This window comes from Narcine bancroftii, chromosome 4 (genome assembly GCF_036971445.1).
Source record: "Narcine bancroftii isolate sNarBan1 chromosome 4, sNarBan1.hap1, whole genome shotgun sequence".
NCBI classification, from domain to species: Eukaryota; Metazoa; Chordata; class Chondrichthyes; order Torpediniformes; family Narcinidae; genus Narcine; species Narcine bancroftii.
This window is the reverse complement of record NC_091472.1, coordinates 234,274,928-234,284,604: the sequence shown is the minus strand read 5'-3', so window position 1 is coordinate 234,284,604 and position 9,677 is coordinate 234,274,928. Positions and strand designations below refer to the sequence as shown.

At 50.4% G+C, this 9,677-nt stretch overlaps 1 protein-coding gene across 4 annotated transcripts in view; it reads left to right on the top strand.

Moving 5' to 3' along the window:
- Positions 1 to 9,677, top strand: part of ube2f (ubiquitin-conjugating enzyme E2F (putative)) — a 202,353-nt gene that overhangs the window by 94,800 nt on the left and 97,876 nt on the right. The window lies entirely within an intron of this gene.

Here is a 9,677-nt window from a genome sequence, read left to right as displayed (position 1 = left end):
GGTTCATACACGAGTTCAATGAAGGATGAGGCCAGATCTTCTTTTAGTGCTGTGTAGATTCCCAGTAGCACCCATGACAATTCATCAGTCTAATTGGGGTCATTGAGTTGAGCCATCAGGGCTGTTTTCAGTTGGCGGTAATAGCTCTCGATAAGGCCATTAGACTGTGGGTGGTAGGGCATGGTGCGATGTAATTGGGTGCCAAGGAGCTGGGATAGCATTGACCATTGTGTTGAGGTGAACTCTGCCTCCCTGTCTGAAGTTATGTCCATTGGCAGCCCGAAACTAGCTATCCAATTAGTGATGAGGTCCCTGGCACAGGATGTCTTGGATGAGTCAGAGAGTGGTACCGCCTCTGGCCATCTGGTAAACCTGTCACCCGTGGTGAAGCAGGTACGTGGCACCTCTGAAGATTGGCAGGAGACCAATGATGTCAACATGCGTGTTTGAAACACCTGTCTGTCAGGCGAAACGACTGGAGCAGGTCTTTGATGTCCCTCTGAATCTTGGAGGTCTGGCAGAGTACGCAAGTTCTAGCCCAGTGGCCGATCTGTTTACGCAGGCCATGCTGCATAAACATGCCAACAATCAGCTTTGTTGGAATGGCATTGAACACAAGCTGCCTTCAAACCACCGGTACAATGGGTGTCTAGTGGATACGTCACAGAGAAGTGTAGCCCTGAAAGATCCAAACCTCATGTCCTCCAGTTTGAGCCCCGAACTGGTGGTATGGTAGGGTGGTATCTCGGTGACTGTAGCTGTGTTGCTGCCAGAGCAGTGTAGTCGATCCCAGGAGCCAAAGAGCTGATTGATTAATTGGATGTATGGGAGAGTGCATCTGCCACGAGATTGCCCTTGTCTGCAATGTGTCTGAAGGTAGTGGTGTATTCCAAGATGTATGAGAGATGCCTCTCGTCTTGTGGACCATGGATTCGACCTCTTAGAGAAAGTAAATGTCAGGAGCTTATGGTCCGTGAAAATGGTGAAATCCCTCCCTTCCAGGATGTACTGGAGATGGCGCATGGCAAGGTAAAGGGCCAAGAGTTCTCGGTCGAACATACTGTATTTCTGCTCCTGTGGCCTCAACTGCTGACTGGAAAAGGCTTCCAACTCCTGTCGACCAGCTGCTCCAGGATGCCTCCTGCGGACGTGTTTGATGCATCGACCGTGAGGGGCATTGGCATGTCCACTCGTGGGTGCACAAGCATGGTGGCAAAGGCCAGTGCATCTTTCGCCTTGTGAAAAACTGCAATCGCCTCCTCATTCCACTCCAGGTCCTTGGGCTGGCCGGAAAATAATTTGAAGAGCGGCTGCATCATTGCTGCTGATAGAAAGCGATGGTAGAAATTTACCATGCCTACAAATTCCTACAGACCTCTAACTGTGGAAGGCCAAGCCAACTTTTATATAGCTTTCACCTTGGAAGAAAGTGGCACTGCCCCATGTTGGTCAGTGCGGTGCCTGAGGAAAGTGATGGTTGTAAGGCTGAACTGGCATTTGGCAGGATTGACAGCCAGTCCATATTCACTAGCACACTGGCAGAGCTGGCGCAGGTGTGTGCTGTACTCCTGATGGGAATGGCTGGCAATACGAATATCAACCAGATTGACGAACACCAAGTCCAAGCCACGGCCTACTGAGCCCATTAGCCTCTGGAAGGTTTGCTCCACATTGTTTAACCCAAAAGGCATATGTAGTGTTACAAGCCCAGAGGACCCTAAAACCCAGCTGCAATAGATTTTCACTAAGACAAATTGTTACTTAAACAAAAGTTGCTTTTAATTAACTTTAAATTTGAAAATAGAATCAAACTTTAACATCTCTATTGACTTACTAACCTAACTTAACCCTCTAATTCTAAGCACACGTGTATGTTATTTATGTGTAAGTTCAGAAAAGTTCTTTGATTCACAGTCCAATCTCATTTCTCATTCCTCCAAGTTCACTGATTACAGGCAACTCTTATACTGTGCACAGAATTTAACATTTATAAAGTTCACCAGGCTTTGGTGCTTGGAAGGTAAATGGTTACCGCTCATTAAGGTTCTTGTTGGCTTTCAGAGAGAGATTTGTTGTTCCTTTTTAATCAGCCACTTCAATGTCTTGCTTATGAAACCTGCCCCTTCAGGGTTCTCTAGATGATAACCTTTCTTTCAGGACACCACAGAGTTCCTTTTTATTTCTCTTATTCCAAGTGAAACATTATACAGCCAGTCCTCTCCTCTTGCAAGGGCTTTGACTAGGCCGTCTTCCAAAATGGGGCATTCTGCAAACTTGCGAGCCTGTCATGTTCCAGTTCCAGCTGCTGTCTGTAACACTGTACAAGTTATCTGTCTGTCTGTCTCTTTCTCTGAGAGAAAACCTGTTTGACTCTCTCTGCTTGCAAAACCACATGACCCTTTCAGAACAGCAAGTTCTCTTCCAGACAATATGTGGCTCCAGCAAGATCTTTCATCTGTTGCAACAATCCATTAGTGACGTTGTGATAGTACAGATCTATCACCAATGTACATAGTGTGTATAGTTACTGTATCTAGACTGTGCTTACAGCGATTGGCTGAGAGCTAAGCCACGCCTTAAAGGGTTGTGTCCCTAGCCAGGTCGGATCATTCCGGACTGGTCGGCCACTTGTGAAGAGCTCCTGTCTTTTGCTAATAAAAGCCTTGATTTGGATCAACAAGTCTTTGGTTCTTTCGACGAGCTCTACAATTTTATTAGCAAAAAGAATTTTTTTTGAAAGGGATGGAGCGTTTAACTCGGCCAGAAAAACTTGATATCGACCCACAGTCAGCTACAGCCTTCAAAGCCTTTAAGTTCTGGCTGCTGAACTTTGAAAACTTCCTGAGATTCGTTGAGGTGGAGGAGGATAACCAGCGTCTAACAGCATTGCTGTCTATGGTGTCCTTGAGAGTCTACGAGAACATCCAGGATGAGACCACTTACACCGCAGCCATAAAGGTACTGAAAGAACTGTATAATCAACCAGTGAACAGAGTTCATGCCCGGCTCGTGCTTGCGTCGAGGAAGCAACAGCCCGGCGAGTCCAGCAGGGCATATTTACAAGTATTAAAGGCGTTGGCTGGTAGTCATGGTGGGGAGCTGGCTGATGGAGGACCTCAGTTTTCTTTAGGCTGACTTCCAGGCCAAACATTTTGGCAGTTTCCGCAAAGCAGGACGTCAAGCGCTGAAGAGCTGGCTCTGAATGGGCAACTAAAGCGGCATCATCTGCAAAGAGTAGTTCACGGACAAGTTTCTCTTGTGTCTTGGTGTGAGCTTGCAGGCGCCTCAGATTGAAGAGACTGCCATCCGTGCGGTACCGGATGTAAACAGCGTCTTCATTGTTGAGGTCTTTCATGGCTTGGTTCAGCATCATGCTGAAGAAGATTGAAAAGAGGGTTGGTGCGAGAACACAGCCTTGCTTCACGCCATTGTTAATGGAGAAGAGTTCAGAGAGCTCATTGCTGTATCTGACCCGACCTTGTTGGTTTTCGTGCAGTTGGATAATCATGTTGAGGAACTTTGGGGGACATCCGATGCGCTCTAGTATTTGCCAAAGCCCTTTCCTGCTCACGGTGTCGAAGGCTTCGGTGAGGTCAACAAAGGTGATGTAGAGTCCTTTGTTTTGTTCTCTGCACTTTTCTTGGAGCTGTCTGAGGGCAAAGACCATGTCAGTGGTTCCTCTGTTTGCGCGAAAGCCGCACTGTGATTCTGAAGAAAACTGAGGTCCTCCATCAGCCAGCTCCCCACCATGAATACCAGCCCCCCCACATCTCCATCGGGCACACAAAACTGAAAACGGTCAACCAGTTTACCTATCTCGGCTGCACCATTTCATCAGATGCAAGGATCGACAATGAGATAGACAACAGACTCGCCAAGGCAAATAGCGCCTTTGGAAGACTACACAAAAGAGTCTGGAAAAACAACCAACTGAAAAACCTCACAAAGATAAGCGTATACAGAGCCGTTGTCATACCCACACTCCTGTTCGGCTCCGAATCATGGGTCCTCTACCGGCACCACCTACGGCTCCTAGAACGCTTCCACCAGCGTTGTCTCCGCTCCATCCTCAACATCCATTGGAGCGCTTACACCCCTAACGTCGAAGTACTCGAGATGGCAGAGGTCGACAGCATCGAGTCCACGCTGCTGAAGATCCAGCTGCGCTGGATGGGTCACGTCTCCAGAATGGAGGACCATCGCCTTCCCAAGATCGTGTTATATGGCGAGCTCTCCACTGGCCACCGTGACAGAGGTGCACCAAAGAAAAGGTACAAGGACTGCCTAAAGAAATCTCTTGGTGCCTGCCACATTGACCACCGCCAGTGGGCTGATAACGCCTCAAACCGTGCATCTTGGCGCCTCACAGTTTGGCGGGCAGCAACCTCCTTTGAAGAAGACCGCAGAGCCCACCTCACTGACAAAAGGCAAAGGAGGAAAAACCCAACACCCAACCCCAACCAACCAATTTTCCCTTGCAACCGCTGCAATCGTGTCTGCCTGTCCCGCATCGGACTTGTCAGCCAGAAACGAGCCTGCAGCTGACGTGGACTTTTTACCCCCTCCATAAATCTTCGTCCGCGAAGCCAAGCCAAAGAAAGGCGTTGGGCAAGGACTGCAATTGTGTGGACAAAACTGCTGCCGAGATCACAAACGATCTCGTCTGGGATGCCTATGTGGCCGAGCTCCGATCGAACGAAGTGAGGCTGCGCTTGCTCGAGCAAGGGGTAGAAAAACTAGAGGACGTGGCCCGGATTGCAATCACAATGGAGGATGCAGCCTTAAAGTCCACCGAGCTCTCTAGGGACTGGACCCCTCGTTCTGATGTGAGTTGAGTGCCCTTCTACCCTACCACCCCCCGAGATACTGACGGCCTGTCGGCTGCTGCTACCCTGCCCCGTGCGAACCCGAAATGTTATTTCTGCGGGAGGGACAAGCACAGCAGGTCCCAGTGCCCAGCAAGAAAAGCCAGGTCCCAGAAGTGCCTTAAAAAGGGCCACTTTGCTGCAGTCTGTAGGTCTAAAATGGCCGCCAGCAAACACAGTGCCTCGTGTGAAGCCCAATCGCCACTATCCCATTCAAACTCTTCTTCCCCAGAGCTCTCGTCCAATGAGATCAAGGGCTCCCCTGCACGGCAACTCCTGACGTCACGGAGACGCCGAACCTGGAAGGGGCAGCCCACCCTCACAACCATGGTGTTGGCCCTCCTCTCGCCCTCGTGCGGAACACTCGACCTGGCCTCGGTCCCGACTGTGGCTACCGCTGCGGCTGCCGCCGCCACAGACACCCCCGGGGCCGACGCTACCGCTGCTGCTGCCACCACCACAGCCACCCCTGCGGCCAACCAGGTACTCACCCTAGCGTCCGCCAGGGCCCAACGACCGCCGGGGCCCGACCGCCACGACCGACGACCTACCCACCGCCAACCGCGAGCAACTACAAACCCCACTACTTACCTTTCATCCGCCGACGCCGCCACAACAGCACTTCCAGGAGGTCCTCCAACCTGCTCCTCTAGCGTTGACTACGTCATCCCGTTGCGTGACGTCATCCCGTTGCGTGACGTCATCGCGCAAAACTCCCCTGTCAACTGCTTCAATAACACTAAACCAGCAATGCTCTCATCCCCTCACCAGAGCAATGGAACTGATTAAAGTGCATGGACACGACACCAATTGCTTATTTGACTCTGGGTCAGCTGACAGTTTTATCCAGCGAGATCTGGCCCTCCGTTGGGGACTTGACATTATCCCCAGTACCCAGAGGATCTCATTAGCGATGAGGTCGCACTCGACCGGGATAAAGGGGTATTGCATCGCCACGCTGGAAGTACAGGGCGTAACGGTCACCCACTTCAAATTATTCGTCCTTCCCCAATTGTGCGCCCCAGTGTTGCTGGGATTAGACTTTCAGTGTCAGTTCCGAACGGTGTCCCTACACTTTGGGGGACCCCACGCCCCCCTCTCAGTCTGCCATCGCCCCACCCCTGAAGCACCCGAGCAACCCGCCCCGGGGCCAATCCTGCGGCTTTTCCACACTCCGGATTGCCCCGCCAGCACTCTTCGCAAACCTCACCCCTGGCTGGAAGCCTGTGGACACCAAAAGTCGGCAATATAGTTACGAAAACAGGCAATTCATTAGGAATGAGGTGCGTAGATTGCTGGATGAGGGCATCATCGAATCCAGTTCAAGCTCCTGGAGAGCCCAGGTGGTGGTTGTCAAGAATGGGGAAAAACTACGGATGGTGGTCGAGTATAGCCAGACCATTAACCGCTTCACGCTCCTGGATGCATACCCCCTGCCACGCATCACGGATGTGGTGAACCAGATCGCCCAATACTGCATATTCTCCACCATTGACCTACGTTCAGCCTACCACCAGCTCCCGATCCGCTGCAAGGACCGACCATTCACGGCCTTTGAAGCGAATGGGCGGCTATATCAATTTCTTAGGGTACCATTCGGGGTCATAAATGGTGTCGCGGTCTTCCAGCGGGAAATGGACTGTATGGTGGACCAGAACAGGCTAACCACTACCTTCCCATATCTGGACAATATCACCATCTGCGGCCACGACATGCAGGACCACGACGCCAACCTAGACAAATTTCTTCAAACTGCCCGTCGGCTGAACCTGACTTACAATTTGGACAAGTGTGTCTTCCGGACCACACGACTCGCTATTCTAGGTTGCGTGGTGGAGAACGGGATAGTCATTCCAGATCCTGACCGCATGCATCCCCTAATGGATTTACCCCCCACCCCATACCCAGAAAGCTCTCAAACGCTGCCTGGGCCTTTTCTCGTATTACGCCCAATGGGTTCCACACTACGCCGACAAGGCGCGTCCTCTTATCAAGACCACCTCCTTTCCCCTCTCGACCGAAGCCAGAGCGGCTTTCGATCGAATCAAATCCGACATCGCTGCTGCGACGCTGCACGCAATCGATGAGTCTGTCCCGTTTCAAGTCGAGAGTGATGCTTCCGACTTCGCCCTGGCAGCCACCTTGAACCAGGCTGGTCGGCCTGTAGCCTTCTTCTCCAGAACCCTCCAGGGTCCAGAGAGTAGACACTCCTCGATCGAGAAGGAGGCCCAGGCCATAGTTGAAGCGGTGCGTCGTTGGAGACATTACCTCGCTGTGAGGCCCAGATATGTCTAACATTAACAGAGCTCTAGTATTTCAAATAAGATCTGTTTTAAAGTGTTTGTATGAAACCTACTCCAACAAACCTTTCCCAATTTATCTCCCAAAAAGATATCTATATACTCTGTCACAGTAGAAACTTGAACAGTCCAAAAGGAGTGATGAGTGCTGTTTTGGACGTCATCGGGGTGCACCGGGATCTGATGATATCTCCTAACCAGATCAATTTTTAAATAGATCTTGGTGCCGTGAAGATTGACAGTGAAATCGTGGATATGGGGAACTGGGCATCTGTCTGCCATCGTGACATTTTGTTGAGCTGGCAATAATCAAAGGTCTTCAGCCACCAGATGCCTTGGGTACTATGTGCAGGGTGATGTCCATGGACTGTCGGAGCATTACACTATCCCCATTTCCTCCATCTTGCGGAATTCCTCTTTAGCAAGATGCAGCTTGTCAGGAGGTAGCCTGCGGGCCAGGCATGTACAGGTGATCCCTCTGTGGGGATGTGGTGCTGGGCAGTATGCTTTGGCTAGCTGAGGAGAATTGAGGGCGTGACTAGCTTGGCATCTGTGCTAAGATCTTGGCACAAGCATTGTGAGAGAAAGTCACTGAGTTAAGGTGAGGTGCAGGTAAAGTGACCTAGCATCGGGCAAGGGACTGGAGAGCCTTAGATTTCACTAAGTGGTGCTCTTTCATGTCCACGAGGGGGCATTGAGCTTGGAAGAAGTCTGCATCCAGCAGGGGTTGCAATACGTCTGCCAGTGTGAAGGTCCATTTAAACTGGCAGGGGCCAACTTTCAGAGGGATGATCCGCACTCCAAATGTTTGGATATTGCTGCCATTAGCCGCAGTGAGGCAAGGCCCGATCTTTCCCGCATGAGTGTCCCAGCTCGTGGGAGGCAGTACATTGGTCTCTGCTCCCATGTCGACCAGGAAACGCAGACCAGAATGCCGGTCCCAAAGAGAGAGCAGGCTGACTCTGTGGCCAAGATGACAGCCAGCCAGTGGTTGGCAGCAATGGGCAGTGGAACCCCAGCACTGATGGCAGTAGCACCACTGTTCCTTCTCCGAGCTGTCCACAGCTGTGTTAAGCTTTCTCTGTGGCTCTGGAACAGTACAAGCACCCTGTTGTGACACAACAACTTAGTCGATGACTGCTCTGCCACATTGATTGGCCTGTGACGTAGCAACATAGTCAATGGCAGGTCCGCCATGTTGCTTAGCCTGTAAAAGTGGGTCGGCTTGTGCAGCTAACCTTCAAGGGTCGCCAAAGTCATTGTCGGCCAGGAATGGGCGAATGTCCTCTGGCATCTGTTCTAGGAATGTCTGCTCAAACAGCATTCAGGGTCTGTGACCTTCCATCAGCACCAGGATGTTGCTCATGAGGGAGATGGTGTGTGGTCGCCCAGGCTGTCCATATGCAGTAGCCTTGTTGCTTGCTTGTGGCGGGAAAGGCTGAAAGTGTGTATGAGGAGCACTTTGAGTGCCTCGTATCCTGTCTTCAGTGGGGGGGGGGGGGGTGTGCTGCAGGAAATCGACAATCCTGCTCCTGCTGGTGGTCTCCTGATCTAGAGAACTGACCATGTATAGTATTTTGTGACATCAGTGGTGATTTGGATAACGTGAAACTGAGTCTCAGGCTGATGGAACTAGACAACAGGCTGAGGAGCCCAGAATGTAGGCAGCTTCAAGCAGACTGTGTTAGTGTCATTCATTGAGGTCTAAATTTGCTGATTTGGGCCATCGGAGCCACCAAATGTAGCCAACAAAGACACAGTAGTCAGTGTAGGTCAGTTCAACTGATTTTACTGGAACTCTCATGTGAGTTTATAAGCACAATCCCCACGATGCTTTGCTGCCCCTGGGACCATTGTGAAATCAGCCTGGAGGGCTGGCAATGCTTCCAGTGTCTCAGGGCTCTCATCCCGCGCGAGCCTGCACCTCTGTGACCCAGTTCACTTGCGCAGTCCTTTACAGTCCCCCCAAATTCTTCCAACTTCTAGGTATAATTTGTCTTCCTATCATTATACTAGTCTGAATCCAATTTTGAGAGTATTATCCCCAAATAACCTGTGTGTCTCCCAAGACAGAATCTGGGGTAAAAAGGAATTTGAATACTTGAAACTGCACCAATATAGTTATGAATCATAATCCAAAATTCTTGAATTCGGGAACAAGACCAAACTGAGTCCCCTTTATCTGCCGCACAGTACTAGCATTAAGGTGTATTTTTCAACCCTAATCTATATAACCTTGCTGGAGTCCAATAAAAATGATTCGGAATCTTGAACTGAATTAAGTGAACTCTCAGGTACTCCCCATCTTATGACCGTAATTGGGACCGAAGGATTGGTCATATCTCGAAATGGACATGTCGGAATTTTGCCTGCATGTGTGGAGTATCTAAGACTTGAGGCAAACTTTTTAATCAAATGTTGCATTTGACAAACTATTGCAGGATACAGGACATTCTAGAGCCAAAATGTGCATACTTACTTTGTTAGTCAGTGTTCCAGGGTCAGTAGGTTG